We start from the raw sequence: 16675 nt of genomic DNA, 5'->3' as shown, positions 1-16675 counted from the left end.
CATTAATTTGTTCTGAAACCAGTGCTGACATTCAAGACAATAAAGGCGGGTTAAAAGCTGTGAGCTATCTGGGGAAGTAAACCTTGCATTACTGGGCAACTGTTTCACCAGGTATCCAGTCTAGCTTACCAAATTCCCAACCAAACTAACATTAATTATAAGCTTTTAATAGTCATCTTACGATAACCGGTGATATATATATATATATATATATATATATATATATATATATATATATATAAAGACAATTTAAATAAAAAGAAATAAATCAGTTTATATTTGGATGTTTATTTTAACATTGATCATTGTTCCGTTAAAATTTCAGCATATTAAACTTGATTCACAATTAAACTGGTGCCTTATTTAGGATTATGAAAATGTGAGTTTGTAATCTTACGGAACACATCAAATATGGAGCCTAGATTGGGAGACTGCATACAACACTGCATTCATAAAATATCACACGAAGAACGTTGAAACATATGCAAGTGGAAATTAACCACAACCAACCGATTCAATTTTCACCCAAAGAAGTTACGTTCGTAGCACAATCCTGTCCGTCATGAAATTACCACACACTGGTATACTAAATTCATACTAACTCTCTGTGAAATCTTCCCAAAAAGAATAGCTGAGGGCTACTTTGATGATTACACTACATACTTCACGTGGTCAACTTGGTTTACACAAAGAGTGTAACTCCACAATAATTTTGATAATTAAAATAAATTAGATCGAAAAGCAATTTACAAAAGAAAAACCTCAAACTGGTTACTATCGTCTTACTATTAACCTGATGGGTCAAACAATTGTATAAGCACGTGGTACTGGTCCAAATGATTGGAAAAGAGCACCGATAGTCCCAGTCTTCAAGAAGGGTCGTCGAGCAGATGCGCAAAACTATAGACCTATATCTCTGACGTCGATCTGTTGTAGAATTTTAGAACATGTTTTTTGCTCGAGTATCATGTCGTTTTTGGAAACCCAGAATCTACTATGTAGGAATCAACGTGGATTCCGGAAACAGCGATCGTGTGAGACCCAGCTCGCTTTATTTGTTCATGAGACCCAGAAAATATTAGATACAGGCTCCCAGGTAGATGCTCTTTTTCTTGACTTCCGGAAGGCGTTCGATACAGTTCCGCACTGTCGCCTGATAAACAAAGTAAGAGCCTACGGAATATCAGACCAGTTGTGTGGCTGGATTGAAGAGTTTTTAGCAAACAGAACACAGCATGAAACTTCCTGGCAGATTAAAACTGTGTGCCCGACCGAGACTCGAACTCGGGACCTTTGCCTTTCGCGGGCAAGTGCTCTACCGACTGAGCTACCGAAGCAGCATGTTGTTATCAATGGAGAGACGTCTACAGACGTTAAAGTAACCTCTGGCGTGCCACAGGGGAGTGTTATGGGACCATTGCTTTTCACAATATACACTCCTGGAAATGGAAAAAAGAACACATTGACACCGGTGTGTCAGACCCACCATACTTGCTCCGGACACTGCGAGAGGGCTGTACAAGCAATGATCACACGCACGGCACAGCGGACACACCAGGAACCGCGGTGTTGGCCGTCGAATGGCGCTAGCTGCGCAGCATTTGTGCACCGCCGCCGTCAGTGTCAGCCAGTTTGCCGTGGCATACGGAGCTCCATCGCAGTCTTTAACACTGGTAGCATGCCGCGACAGCGTGGACGTGAACCGTATGTGCAGTTGACGGACTTTGAGCGAGGGCGTATAGTGGGCATGCGGGAGGCCGGGTGGACGTACCGCCGAATTGCTCAACACGTGGGGCGTGAGGTCTCCACAGTACATCGATGTTGTCGCCAGTGGTCGGCGGAAGGTGCACGTGCCCGTCGACCTGGGACCGGACCGCAGCGACGCACGGATGCACGCCAAGACCGTAGGATCCTACGCAGTGCCGTAGGGGACCGCACCGCCACTTCCCAGCAAATTAGGGACACTGTTGCTCCTGGGGTATCGGCGAGGACCATTCGCAACCGTCTCCATGAAGCTGGGCTACGGTCCCGCACACCGTTAGGCCGTCTTCCGCTCACGCCCCAACATCGTGCAGCCCGCCTCCAGTGGTGTCGCGACAGGCGTGAATGGAGGGACGAATGGAGACGTGTCGTCTTCAGCGATGAGAGTCGCTTCTGCCTTGGTGCCAATGATGGTCGTATGCGTGTTTGGCGCCGTGCAGGTGAGCGCCACAATCAGGACTGCATACGACCGAGGCACACAGGGCCAGCACCCGGCATCATGGTGTGGGGAGCGATCTCCTACACTGGCCGTACACCACTGGTGATCGTCGAGGGGACATTGAATAGTGCACGGTACATCCAAACCGTCATCAAACCCATCGTTCTACCATTCCTAGACCGGCAAGGGAACTTGCTGTTCCAACAGGACAATGCACGTCCGCATGTATCCCGTGCCACCCAACGTGCTCTAGAAGGTGTAAGTCAACTACCCTGGCCAGCAAGATCTCCGGATCTGTCCCCCATTGAGCATGTTTGGGACTGGATGAAGCGTCGTCTCACGCGGTATGCACGCCCAGCACGAACGCTGGTCCAACTGAGGCGCCAGGTGGAAATGGCATGGCAAGCCGTTCCACAGGACTACATCCAGCATCTCTACGATCGTCTCCATGGGAGAATAGCAGCCTGCATTGCTGCGAAAGGTGGATATACACTGTACTAGTGCCGACATTGTGCATGCTCTGTTGCCTGTGTCTATGTGCCTGTGGTTCTGTCAGTGTGATCATGTGATGTATATAAATGACCTAGTGGATAGTGTCGGAAGTTCGATGCGGCTTTTCGCGGATGATGCTGTAGTATACAGAGAAGTTGCAGCATTAGAAAATTGTAGCGAAATGCAGGAAGATCTGCAGCGGATAGGCAGTTGGTGCAGGGAGTGGCAACTGACCCTTAACATAGACAAATGTAATGTATTGCGAATACATAGAAAGAAGGATCCTTTATTGTATGATTATATGATAGCGGAACAAACACTGGTAGCAGTTACTTCTGTAAAATATCTGGGAGTATGCGTGCGGAACGATTTGAAGTGGAATGATCATGTAAAATTAATTGTTGGTAAGGCGGGTACCAGGTTGAGATTTATTGGGAGAGTCCTTAGAAAATGTAGTCCATCAACAAAGGAGGTGGCTTACAAAACACTCGTTCGACCTATACTTGAGTATTGTTCATCAGTGTGGGATCTGTACCAGATCGGTTTGACGGAGGAGATAGAGAAGATCCAAAGAAGAGCGGCGCGTTTCGTCACAGGGTTATTTGGTAACCGTGATAGCGTTACGGAGATGTTTAATAAACACAAGTGGCAGACTCTGCAAGAGAGGCGCTCTGCATCGCGGTGTAGATTGCTCGCCAGGTTTCGAGAGGGTGCGTTTCTGGATGAGGTATCGAATATATTGCTTCCCCCTACTTATACCTTCCGAGGAGATCACGAATGTAAAATTAGAGAGATTAGAGCGCGCACGGAGGCTTTCAGACAGTCGTTCTTCCCGCGAACCATACGCGACTGGGACAGGAAACGGAGGTAATGACAGTGGCACGTATAGTGCCCTCCACCACACACCGTTGGGTGGCTTGCGGAGTATAAATGTAGATGTAGATGTAGATGAAAGTACACCCCACGTGGGTTGAACATAAAGAAAAGTTGCTATGTTGAAAAATATTGTCAAGACGAGACGTTGTAATCTCACGCACATTCGCATGTAAGATTGATGATCTTAGTTAGAGTTACGGATCATCCACACCTGGTTCCACTTCACTCACAAAGTAGTGACAAAGCAACTGCTGGAAGATACTCTTCACACTCGAATTACAATGCGTTGCAATTTAAGATAACATTAGATATTTTAGATCTAAACCTGAAATAAAGGTGATTAAATTTTCAGTTAGGCTGAACTTAAGAAATCCATTGTCCTACGGACTTAGCAGACACGCGCTTAGCCAGAGATCTTACCACTTCAGACGCTCGCCGCGGACAGACTGCCGTGGGCCCCTACCGAGGGTGCTTCCAGATACAAAACGGAAGTGACCAGAGAGGCAGCTTCCTATACCAACATGACAAGGGATAGGATAGAAACCTCTTTGCTTTTAGAAAGCGTAGCTACCTGTTCCGACGTTGGTCCTGCTGTTCTCTAGCAGACAGGCATGTCTGCTACCATCAAGCGTGAAACTAGAAATACATTTGCTCATTTACCTCTCACACAGTCGGGAAGGGGGATGACAGAATCTTATCATATGCAGTATATAAAACAAAGCGGATGTAGGTTCCGTATGAGACTGTGTGACATTAATTACATATAAACTGTGTTTTAAAGTGTAGTAGTGTGACAGATCATTCTTGTTTATGTGTAAAAGTAACACGTTCCACTGCTCAGTCTCCTCCCAGATAGAGTCAGAAACACGACAGTAAATTTAGAAGTTGAATGTATGCCGTAAATGACAACAGTTTTAAAAAATTAACATGAAAGGAATCCAACAGAGGCCGGCCGGAGTGGCCGAGCGGTTCTAGGCGCTACAGTCTGGAACCGCGCGACCGCTACGGTCGCAGGTTCGAATCCTGCCTCGGGCATGGATGTGTGTGATGTCCTTAGGTTAGTTAGGTTTAAGTAGTTCTAAGTTCTAGGGGACTGATGACCTCCGATGTTAAGTCCCACAGTGCTCAGAGCCATTTGAACAATTTGAATCCAACAGAGACCTTTCCACTATTTGAAATAGTAGCGGTACACAGCCAAAGAACTCGATTCGGTGTTCCGACGAAAACTGTAAACAGTGTGAAGAAAGTGAGGCGCTTAATCAGGAAAAACATCAGTTCCGGTGGCAGGCGAAGGGAACCGACCGGGGCGGTTGCGGCGGCAGCTGGCGCGCCTCCCAGACGTACCGGCAGCCGCTCCCGCTCTCTCCAGCCAGCCACCCAGCCAGCCCCATGTTTTCTAATGACGGCTTCTCCTCCCCGCGCCGACAACTTTTCAAAGTCTTGCCGCGGCGCGCCGAGGGCGCAACTCGGGCAATTACTCAGGGCGCGGCGCGGCGCAAGTGTTGTTGCTGGCGTAATGAGGGCTGCGCCGGGGCCGGGTCGCTGCCGAACGCCGGTCGTGCAGAGGGAGGGTCGAGAGAGAGCCAGTCCGGAGTCGAGGCTCCAGTCGATTCGGGGCTCGGCGGCGCGCAAGGTGAGCCGGCCGACGCTCCCTAATTTTACTTTTAATTAAGTCCCGTCATTAATCACCGCGAGCAGCGCGAGCCCGACCTACGGCTTTCCGCGGAGCCGAGTTTAAACGCCGATTTTCATCACGCGCACCACCTTCCCTCGGCTCCTTTATTTTTAGATTTGCTCCGCGGCGCCTTTGCTTTCCTTTCCGCTGCTTTCCTCCCGCCCTTTTCCTCTCCCCTCGCCACGGCGCAGCCTCGCCACTCTGCCGGTAATTTTCATTAGCAACAACGTTTGCGCTCGTCGTTTGTGAAACGCCGCCATTCGTCACGCCTCGACAGCTGTGCCTTTGGCGTCCGACCTAACAGGCATCAAAACTTTCGGTGCTCTCGCGAAATCCTACAAGTGTCATGTCACGTATTACATATACAGCGAACGATATGATGACACACAGGTGATGGGATCCGTAGGAAACGACTGTTTCCGTTCAGCTACGATGAAAATTCCAGGCGCTTCCTTTTCGCAGTCTCACTGTGCCCGACTACATCCAAATGGTTCAAATGGATCTGAGCACTACGGGACTTAACATCTGAGCTCATCAGTACCCTAGAACTTTTTTTTTTAAATTCTTTATTTCTGAAACAATACTAATTATACATGTTAACCCACCTCCTAAGACGATTAGTGGGTCGTAAAATGATACATAAATTGGATTACAATGCAGCTTTTACAATTACAGTTTTGTTAGTGAGCTACAGTTCAACTATACAATGTGTTAGTTTTAGTTTTCTACAACAATGGGCAATTTGATCTAACTACTTGTTACTTAACTAATCTGACTATTACCTGCAGCGTCACAGGTGTGCCAGTAGAGTACAAACCTATTTAGAATAGCCAGGCTCCACGAGCTAAACCCGAGGAGCATGCCCCTGGCACTGGGCTGGCCAAGGTTAGTATTCCCTGCAGTTTCCTAAAATTAATGTCCTAATCTAAGTCCTACAAAACTAACCGTCGCATCCGGTGCTTTGTCGTAATCGGTGGTGTTGACCTCCCCCCCCCCCCCCCTAGTCCTGTACGTGGCGGATTCCAGCTATGGTGGAAGTCGGCCAGCCCACGCCCACGTCCTAGAACTTAGAACTAATTAAACGTAACTAACCTAAGGACATCATACACATCCATGCCGAAGCAGGATTCGAATCTGTGACAGTAGCGGTCCCGCGATTCCAGACTGTAGCGCCTAGAACCCCTCGGCCACAGCGGCCGGCCGACTACATCTCTTAGAGGGACACCATGTGACGTATCGTAATTTTTCATTAAGTTTAAAATCGATATTATTATGATCGATGGTAACCGGACAAGAAAGATTGTAGAACTGTAGCACTGTTTGTGAACTCAAATATCTAAATGGTTTAATTATATACATCGATCATTAATTGTAAAATTAGATTATGACAATTTCAATTACTCTTTACTCGCGAAGGGACTGTATTACGCTGGATTCATGTTTGTAATAGCCATTCAGTTAAGCAGGGAACCACAGTGTGTCTGCCTTTGGCGCATTGTTCAGCTGACCTTCACGCACTTGGCGGCCGAAGGCGAACTCAACAGCGGAGGACTCGCTTGTAGGCAGTAAAGCAGTGCAATCGATGTCGAGGAGCGCACAATAGAAAACATTCATTGCGACGAAAATTTAATAAAAAGGTCTAGGACAGAGATGGGCGAACTCGTTCATCCTTGGGAACTACACCACTGGCCATTAAAATTGCTACACCACGAAGATGCCGTGCTACAGACGCGAAATTTAACCGACAGGAAGAAAATGCTGTGACATTTAAATCATTAGCTTTTCAGAGCATTCACACAAGGTTGGCGCCGGTGGCGACACCTACGACATGCTGACATGAAGAAAGTTTCCAACCGATTTCATACACAAACAGCAGTTGGCTGGCGTTGCCTGGTGAAACGTTGTTGTGATGCCTCGTGTAAGGAGGAGAAATGCGTACCATCATGTTTCCGACTTTGATAAAGGTCGGATTGTAGCCTATCGTGATTTTGGTTCATCCTATCGCGACATTGCTGCTCGCGTTGGTCGAGATCCAATGACTATTAGCAGAATATGGAATCGGTGGGTTCAGGAGGGTAATACGGAACGCCGTGCTGGATCCCAACGGCCTCGTACCACTAGCAGTCCAGATGAGAGGCATCTTATCCGCATGGCTGTAACTGATCGTGCAGCCACGTCTCGATGACGTTTGCAAGACAACAACCATCTGCACGAACAGTTCGACGACGTTTGCAGCAGCATGGACTATAAGCTCGGAGACCATGGCTGCAGTTACGCTTGATGCTGCATCACAGACAGGAGCGCCTGCGATGGTGTACTCAGCGACGAACCTGAGTGCAAAACGTAATTTTTTCGGATGAATCCGGGTTCTGTTTGCAGCATCATGACGGTCGCATCCGTGTTTGGTGACATCGCGGTGAACGCACATTGGAAGAGTGTATTCGTCGGCGCCATACTGGCGTATCACCCGGCGTGATGGTATGGGGTGCCATTGGTTACACGTCTCGGTCACCTCTTGTTCGCACTGACGGCACTTTGAACAGTTGACGTTACATTTCAGATGTGTTACGACACATGGCTCTACCCTTCATTCGATCCCTGCGAAACCCAGCGCTTCAGCAGGATAACGCACGACCGCATGTTGCAGGTCCTGTACGGGCCTTTCTGGATACAGAAAATGTTCGACTGCTGCCCTGGCCAGCACATTGTCCAGATCTCTCACCAATTAGAGCAACTGGCTCGTCACAATACGCCAGTCACTACTCTTGATGAACTGTGGTATCATGTTGAAGCTGCATGGGCAGCTGTACCTGTACACGCCATCCAAGCTGTGTTTGACTCAATGCCCAGGCGTATCAAGGCCGTTATTACGGCCAGAGGTTGTTGTTCCGGATACTGATTTCTGAGGATCTATGCACCCAAATTGCATGAAAATGTAATCACATGTCAGTTCTAATATAATATATTTGTCCAATGAATACCCGTTTATCATCTGCATTTCATCTTGGTGTAGCAATTTTAATGGGCAGTAGTGTAGTTCACTGGAGATCACTCTTTTTTGGGAACCGTTCATTTTTACTCGTTCACCGTTCATTGTGATTGGTATATGGTTCTTATGAAAAATTGAAAATTAGTGGCATAGGTGACTGAAGATGGAAGACGCAATGTGGTTATGCTCCACCTGGAGTACAGAGTTTTTATTCATAACAGAATTCTCACTCACTTGCAATTTTCGTGATCCTGCAAAACATCTCGTTTAGTCTACTGTAGCGTTATGTGACTGATCGCAGTGAAATAATATAAGGTGGCACGCGGAAAACCGGCCCCGAGTACAGGCTGCTCGCCAGTTACACACGATTTGCTGACCACTACGAGCAGAGTAGATAAACATGTAATAATTAGGCAGTGAAGAACTAACAAATAACCTAATGCAAACAACTTCGAAACAGTGGATGACGATTGGCAAGCGACAATGAGCAGTCTAGTATTCGGGATCGATTTTTCGTGCGCCACCTTATACCACTGAAATAATATTGTAGGATTATAGTATTTTCTTTACAAAAAAGTGACACCATACACTCGATTACGAAGCGCGGGCTTCATTCGGTTCTAAGTCGGTCTGCCTTCCATAGCAAGGAACCTGCTCTTTTACCTCGGATCAAATAAAGACGGAAAATGGACACTCGTGTGTGCCATGCCGACGTCCTTTGCATGTGTAACAACAACAAATCTTACCTTTTTACAAGTATTTCTTCTGCTGTTTATCGAAATAGTGAAGTAAGCTGATACGCTGTTTTGTTGCCTGAAAAGATGTATGCATTACATACCTCGTTTTTTCTTGTGTAATTTACGAACTTAAAAAATACATTTTACTACCGGTCGTGGACGCTGAATAGATTACGAAAAGAACCAGAAGTTCAGAGTCCAAGAAAAGGTTTGAAACAGATCTGGAATGGGCGTGCGAAGCGAACGAAACGACCAACAACTCGATACTGAACTAACTAGGAGCAGTCGGCAGTGGAACTGCGACGAGTGGCCACTCGAAGAAGGACGAGTGCGGCCGAGCGAGACCGAGACCGAGACAGACGGGAACTGGGCCGAGGCTGGAGCGAGACCGGCCGACGTGACCGGCCGTTCCCGTTCACAGGAACTATGAGACGAAAGCCGCGACCGAGGTGAACTATAAAAGACCGTGCCTTAGAACTCGTTCCTCGCTCGTTCCGTTCATCTTGGTGAATCGTTCCTTTGGACCCGTTAGTTGGCGAACGACCAGTCTCTAGTCTAGGAAGTGCTGCGGCAATAACTTGCACAGTTGTAAGTCGTTTCAGTAAAGTATTTGCCGCGGATGTAAGATTTTCAGAACATAAATTGCGAGGAAGTAATTTGGCCACTGGTACTTTGAGAACAATAGCTGCGGAACGTGTCATGGCGAGACATGGTTCTCTATATTAACAGAGATGCGAATAGATTGTGATATCTTGTTGGTTACCACAGATTACGACTGCTCGTCGTCTGCCTCAAGGCAAGAACATTCTTGTACTCTCATACACTGAAGTGCCAAAGAAACTGGTACACGTACCTAATATCGTGTCTGGCCACCGCGAGCATACAGAAGTGCCGCAACACGACGTGGCATGGACTCGACTAATGTCTGAAGTAGTGCCGAGGGGAACTGACACCATCAATCCTGCAGGGCTGACCATAAATTTCTAAGTATACGACGGGGTGGAGATCTACTCTCAACAACACGTTGCTAGACATCCGAGATATGTTCAGTAATGTTCACATCTCATTTTAATAAGTACTTGTTGATAAACTACGATTTTAGTAAATGTAATTATCCGAAACGACAATGTTGACATGTTTACTTAACAATGTGAATATTTCAGTTACCTACTAATGTTAAGGTTGCAGTGCTGTATTTTACTTCTAGTACGTAATACAGATGGAAATAGTAACTGTAAGTTAGCCGCTGCTCTCATCGTGGCGCTGAATATAGTCACTGTTGCCTACCTGCCTAATAGTCTTGATAACTTAGTCATATCCATCAAACAACAGTGACTATATTCAGTGCCACGATGAGAGCAGCGGCTAACTTACAGTTATTATTTCCATCTTTAATAAGTACTAAAAGTAAAATATAGCACTGCCAGTCGTGAAGTTTTCATAATAGTAAATAATGGTAAATAAATAAAGTTTTACGCATTAGTTTTTTGTCAAACACAATAGCTAGAAACTTCCTGGCAGATTAAAACTGTGTGCTCGGCCGAGACTCGAACTCGGGACCTTTGCCTTTCGCGGGCAAGTGCTCTACCAACTGAGCTACCGAAGCACGACTCACGTCCCGTACTCACAGTTATCTGGACGATATTGTGATCTCCGGAAAGACGGAAGAAGAACATTTAGCCAATCTCAGAACATTATTTCAGGTCTTGCGACAAAATGGTCTTCGCTTGCGGAAGGACAAATGTTCGTTTTTTGCTCGTGACTTGCCCTACCTGGGACATGTACTCAATGCCCAAGGCATACATCCCAGTCCCCAGCACCTCCGTACCATACAAGACTTGCCTTCGCCGTAGAATTTGAAGCAGCTACAGAGTGTGCTGCGAAAAGTTTACTATTATCACCGATATGTTCCACATGCCTCTTCCATTTTAGCTCCGCTTCATCGCTTACGCCGTAAAGGTCTTCCGTTCGTCTGGACGACGGCATGCGAACGCGCCTTTCGCCAGTTGAAATCGGCGTTGCTTTCCAATACTTGCCTTACGTCATTCGATCCCCAGATGCCCCTTTTGTTGATGGTGGATGCATCGGATTTCGGGATCGGTGCTGTGCTTGCGCACAAAGATGGTTCGCACGATCGCCCTATTGCCTTTGCGTCCAAATTGCTCTCGTCTGCGCAAAGAAATTATTCACAGATCGAGAAAGAAGCATTGGCTCTCGTATTTGGTGTTACAAAGTTTCATGATTTTTTGTATGGTCGTCATTTTACCATCATCACAGACCAAAAACCTTTGACATCGCTTTTTCATCCGACCAAGCCTGTACCTCCACGTACAGCGCAGAAATTCATTCGCTGGTCTATTTTCCTCTCGCAGTACCGCTACGATATCTTGTATCGGTCCACTGCTAAGCACGGAAACGCCGATGCGTTGTCCCGTTTGCCTGTTGCTGAGGATAGAGCATTCGATTCCTCCGAACTTGCTTGCATGTTCATTGATTCGGAAACAGATGACGTGGTCGAATCGTTTCCGATTGATTTTCGTCGTGTAGTACAGCCACAGCTGCCGACCCTGTCCTTGCTACCGTTCTGCGTTTTGTTGCTACGCAATGGCCCTTGTCAAAGTCACGGATCGGGGACCCGTTGGTTCGCCGATTTTTTGCTCACCAGGAGAGACTTTTTGTACGACGTGGTGTTTTGCTGTTGCGTTCTGATAATGATCAGTCCAGGTTCGTGGTCCCACGTTCGTTACAGTCCTCTGTCTTACAGCTTCTCCACCAAGGACGTTGGGGTATAGTGAGAACGAAACAACTTGCTCGTCAGCACTGTACTTGGTTCGGAATCGATGCCGGGATTACGAATATGTGCTCTTCTTGCATGGTGTGTGCCGAACAACAATCAGCACCACCGCGGAAATTCTTTGCATGGCCGAAAGCCACTTCCCCTTGGCAACGCTTACACATCGATTTTGCTGGTCCATTCTGGAATGCTCGATGGTTGGTTGTGGTAGATTCATTCAGTAATTTTACTTTTGTTGTCCGGATGTCTTCCACGACGTCATCTGCCACCATCCAAGCGTTATCTGCTATCTTTTGCATTGAAGGTCTTCCACAGACTATTGTTTCCGACAATGGCCCACAATTCATTTCCGCAGAATTTCAGTCATTCTGCAAGGCCAATGGTATTCCACATCTGACGTCCGCGCCGTTTTCGCCACAGTCAAACGGTGCCGCTGAACGATTGGTCAGGACTTTCAAGTCACAGATGTTGAAGTTGAAAGAGTCGTATTCTCGGGAGGACGCGTTATTGCTCTTTTTGTCCTAGTATCGCTCTCAGCCCCGAGATGGTCGCTCGCCGGCTGAGTTGCTCCACGGTCGTCCTCATCGAACCTTGATGTCTTTGCTAGATCCGCCGCATCAGGTTCCTGTGCAGCGGCAGACACCTGCTTTTACCCCAGGCGACGTTGTCTACTACCGCCACTATCGAGGTTCACGGCGTTGGCTCAAAGGGCGCATTCTTCGCAGCCTCGGCCGCGCTATGTATCTGGTTTTGGGGGCCTCTGGTGAGGTGCGTCGGCATCTCAATCAGCTGCGCCTCTGTCGTCGCACGGGATCTGCCGCTCCCCGTCTGCTTTCAGCGACGGTGCCTTCCGGTCAGCGCCCTGGGGACCCATCTACTGGCTCGCCCCAGCCCCAGGTGTTACCGACGCTGCCTTCCATTTTGCCCCATGGCGACGCGCCGCCGCCGCCGCCTGTTCTCCCGCCGGCGACGCCCGCAGTGGACGCGTCGCTGCAACCGCCGGGCGCCTCCCTGGGTCACGCGCCGCCGATCGCTTCCCGTGACCAGTTGTCCTCCGACATGGAACTCTTGCCCGCTCCGGACCGTATGTCGTCTTCGCCCGTCGGGTGCCCCGGCTAGATGGAGGTCGACCCTTCGGCCCCTCCTGTCTCTCTGCGGGCGCATACACCGCATGTTGGCGTGCACCCTGGAGCAGGTTTTCAGGCGTTTCCTAGCTCCCTGCGGTCCGAATGGCCGGGTGCGGATGGCACAGCCTCGCCTGTTGTTAGGCTCCCCACCTCATCGCATACGTCAACGTGGGGTCCTCCCCACGGCGGGCGGAAGCCTTATGCCACAACCGTACGCCGATTTGCGGGGGAGGAATGTGGTGTCACCGCCAGACACCACACTTGCTAGGTGGTAGCCTTTAAATCGGCCGCGGTCCGTTAGTATACGTCGGACCCGCTTGTCGCCACTATCAGTGATTGCAGACCGAGCGCCACCACACGGCAGGTCTAGAGAGACTTCCTAGCACTCGACAGTTGTACAACCGACTTTGCTAGCGATGGTTCACTGCCAAAATACACTCTCATTTGTCGAGACGATAGTTAGCATAGCCTTCAGCTACGTCATTTGCTACGACCTAGCAACGCGCCATTACCAGTTTCTATTGATACTGAATCATGTACAGTCAAGAGCGACGTTCATCATTAATGGATTAAAGTTAAGTATTCCACCAGCTACGTCCGTTTTTTCTAAATTCTAATTTCCTTGACCTGTTCCAGACCTCACGCCAGCCTGCGTGAGCTAAAACGCGTGCCCTTCGGCTTCCTCTAGTAACACGGTGTTGGCTCTCCTGCCAACCACAACACTGAGCACTATGGGACTTAACTTCTGAGGTCATCAGTCCCCTAGAACTTAGAACTACTTAAACCTAATTAACCTAAGGACATCACACACATCCATGCCCAAGGCAGGATTCGAACCTGCGACCGTAGCAGTCGCGCGGTTCCGTACTGAAGCGCCTAGAACCGCTCGGTCACCATGGCCAGCGAAATAGTGACGGTAAGTTAGCTGTTGCTCTCATCGTGGCACTGAATATAGTCGCTGTTGTTTGGTGGTTATGACTAATTTATCAAGCCGATAAGGCAGGTAGGCAATCTAGTGAAGTGTTTGTGATTGTATTTTATATGGGTGGAAACGAACTGCATACCCACCTTGTGCTTCGCACCTTGTATGACAGAGTTTAAAAATAGCTCTGATAGACGTCGAAAAAGTTACAGCTTGTCAGAATTGTTGTTAGTAATGCTGAAATGTGGCATGAGGATGATAAGCGGAGAGTGATAATGCAGTTGAATCCAATAGCAATGTTTTTGTTAACGTATATCGGATCACAATGACTGTTCTTACTGAGCTCTATTGAACTTCATTTCCATTCACTGAACGTGGATGCGGGGGAGCGGAGTCGGTCGGTCGTTCTTTCGTCTCCTTACTCTCTCTCTGTCACTTTCATCGAACAGTTCACCTACCTCTATATTCCTTCCTTCCGACGTCCCTTCACTCTGCAATAGTAGATACACACTAGGCAGTGTAAAGCAGCGTTGATGAAAAAACTACCTAATACCTACCACACAGAGGCCGCATAACTCAAGTTGCAGATCAATTCCTGTAAGTTCAGTTTACAAATTTCGGGCGGTAGTAGAATGCAGTTTAATTGCAGTAAGCAATTGAAAATTCTATTGTCTTTTTTTTTCATAAAGAAGATCATGAAATGGCTATCAATCCCATATTTAATAATGCAAATGCTCTATCATTCCAATTTCACTGTTTATGCAACATATTTCACATGTAAAAACAGTCAGAATTCCTGCAAGTCCGACCCGATTAATTTTGCAATCTAACAGTCACTGACGCACCACAATTAGCGAGTTGAACATTCGGTCGTTTCAATTGTCTTCTATGTCAGAAGTGCTGGCCCAAATGTTCCATAAAGAACACGGAATATGCAACGCGGAATTGTCTCTACGACCAATGTATGGTAAATAAATGGTAAATAATGGTAAATATTTATTTTTTATTTTATTTATTATATCTTATAAAACTTCAACTAATTAATTCCGCAACATCGCACTTTCCTCAAAATGTTCGTAACTTAAAGCCAGTTAGTCACGACACGTTCTAAACACAATGAACTGCGTAGCTCTTCATTTTACGTACTATTTTCGCGGAGACACCTAGCATGGTGTCACTCGGAAACATGTTAGCGAGCGACCCTCTCGGTGCTCCTCGCCTCCCTGCCTACGTATCTGCACGCGGGAACCGCTTAATGCTAGTTGGCTATTGATCTGAATGACCAATCAGAATGATCCTTCCAGGTCATTCTCACAGCAAAACTTGACTTAGCCAACCACTAATGAGATAATCATTTACGGCATTACTATTTCAATTTCTAATAGGTTGTTATCGTGGTCTTCAGTCCAGAGACTGGTTTGATGCAGCTCTCCATGCTACTCTATCCTGTGCAAGCTTCTTCATCTCCCAGTACCTACTGCAACCTACATCCTTCTGAATCTGCTTAGTGTATTCATCTCTTGGTCTCCCTCTACAATTTACCCTTCATGCTGCCCTCCAATACTAAACTGGTGATCCCTTAATGCCTCAGAGCATGTCCTATTAAGCGATCCCTTCTTCTCGTCAAGTTGTGCCACAAATTTCTCTTCTTCCCAATTCTATTCAATACCTCCTCATTAGGTATGTGATAGCCGGCCGAAGTGACCGTGCGGTTAAAGGCGCTGCAGTCTGGAACCGCAAGACCGCTACGGTCGCAGGTTCGAATCCTGCCTCGGGCATGGATGTTTGTGATGTCCTTCGGTTAGTTAGGTTTAACTAGTTCTAAGTTCTAGGGGACTAATGACCTCAGCAGTTGAGTCCCATAGTGCTCAGAGCCATCTGAACCAAGTATGTGATATACCCATCTAATCTTCAGCGTGTGTATAAGAAGGGTAGAAGGATGGATCCTCAAAGTTACAGACCAATATCCTTAAAATCGGTTTGTTTCAGGATTCTCGAACATATTCTCATTTCGAATGTAATGAATTTCCTTGAGACAGAGAAGTTGCTGTTCATGCATCAGCACGGCTTTAGAAAGCATCGCTCCTGCGAAACGCAACTCGCCCTTTTTTCACATGATATCTTGCGAACCATGGATGAAGGGTATCAGACGGATGCCATATTCCTTGACTTCCGGAAAGTGTTTGACTCGGTGCCCCACTGCAAGACTCCTAACTAAGGTACGAGCATATGGGATTAGTTCCCAAATATTTGAGTGGCTCGAAGACTTCTTAAGTAATAGAACCCAGTACGTTGTCCTCGATGGTGAGTGTTCATCGGAGGTGAGGGTATCATCTGGAGTGCCCCAGGGAAGTGTGGTAGGTCCGCTGTTGTTTTCTACCTACATAAATAATCTTTTGGATAGGATGGATACCAATGTGCGGCTATTTGCTGATGATGCTGTGGTGTACGGGAAGGTGTCGTCGTTGAGTGACTGTAGGAGGATACAAGATGACTTGGACAGGATTTGTGATTGGTGTAAGGAATGGCTGCTAACTCTAAATATAGATAAATGTAAATTAATGCAGATGAATAGGAAAAAGAATCCTGTAATATTTGAATACTCCATTAGTAGTGTAGCGCTTGACGCAGTCACGTCGATTAAATATTTGGGCGTAACTTTGCAGAGCGATATGAAGTGGGACAAGCATGTAATGGCAGTTGTGGGGAAGGCGGATAGTCGTCTTCGGTTCATTGGTAGAATTTTGGGAAGATGTGGTTCATCTATAAAGGAGACCGCTTATAAAACACTAATACGACCTATTCTTGAGCACTGCTCGAGCGTTCGGGATCCCTATCAGGTCGGATTGAGGGAGGACATAGA

The 16675-nt window shown here is 47.2% G+C and overlaps 1 non-coding gene across 1 annotated transcript; it reads right to left on the bottom strand.

The window, feature by feature from the left end:
- Window positions 1-10501: 10501 nt before the first annotated feature.
- Window positions 10502-10576, bottom strand: Trnas-cga (transfer RNA serine (anticodon CGA)). The gene has a single exon. It is a non-coding gene; the product is annotated as a tRNA-Ser (tRNA).
- Window positions 10577-16675: the final 6099 nt, after the last annotated feature.

This window comes from Schistocerca serialis, chromosome 5 (genome assembly GCF_023864345.2).
Source record: "Schistocerca serialis cubense isolate TAMUIC-IGC-003099 chromosome 5, iqSchSeri2.2, whole genome shotgun sequence".
In the NCBI taxonomy this organism is placed as follows: domain Eukaryota; kingdom Metazoa; phylum Arthropoda; class Insecta; order Orthoptera; family Acrididae; genus Schistocerca; species Schistocerca serialis.
The sequence above is the reverse complement of the archived record's forward strand: the minus strand, read 5'-3'. Positions and strand labels throughout refer to the sequence as shown.